The sequence below is a fragment of the Echinops telfairi genome, unplaced genomic scaffold (genome assembly GCF_000313985.2).
Source record: "Echinops telfairi isolate 266 unplaced genomic scaffold, ASM31398v2 ScPeMD7_7417;HRSCAF=8455, whole genome shotgun sequence".
NCBI classification, from domain to species: Eukaryota; Metazoa; Chordata; class Mammalia; order Afrosoricida; family Tenrecidae; genus Echinops; species Echinops telfairi.
The window spans coordinates 7,800,703-7,801,532 of record NW_022111317.1 but is presented as its reverse complement, the minus strand read 5'-3'; positions in this window follow the sequence as shown (position 1 = coordinate 7,801,532).

Here is an 830-nt window from a genome sequence, read left to right as displayed (position 1 = left end):
GCACTCCCCCTCATTCACAATGATATGAAAATCTCTGCTTTTCAATGAGTCCAACAGACCAATGGGCTATGTCAAGATCAGTGTCTGGGTGCCTGAGACCAGAAGCACCCGATGGTGCCTGGCGGTCATGACCAACTGCCCTGAGAAGGATCCCATTCGAAGGTCCGGGACAGAGCCTGGGAGAAAAATGTGGAACAAAACTCAAAAGCAGAAAAGGAGACCAGGCTTACTGGACGGCTAGAGGCTGGCAGATCCCTCAAGACGGTGGCCCTAGTCACCCTTCAGGTCTGAACTCACCCCTCCGGTAGAATGACCCGCCATTCATCCAATGACGATGAGGTGCAGAGGTCAGTTGGGAAAGAAGGATGAACAGAAGTAGGAAACAGGGCGAATCTTGGTTGGTTGAGGGGATGCCAATGGGGGAGTTGCAAGGAGAGCGTGTGCACTGTCGTGTACGGCTGATGATCTGCTCTGGACGCTGTCGCCTAAGTCACAGTAAAAAGTGAAACATGAACACAGACCGAGATGCCCAAAGCAGTCACCTGAAACCTTCCAGTGCCCGAGTCGGGTGTGGGCGTCTGGGCATTTGAAAAACATTCTCGTTCTTCTCCTTTTTAAAATCATTTTATTGAGGGCTTGTACAACGCTTATCACAATCCATCCATCCGTCCATTGTGTCAAGCACATTTGTTCATGTGTTGCCATCATCGTTCTCAAAGCATTTTCTTTGTACTTGAGCCCTTGGTATCAGCTCTTCATTTTTACCCCTCCCTCCCTGTGCCCCTCCCTCACAAACCCTTGATAATTTATCTATTTATTTATTTATAAAC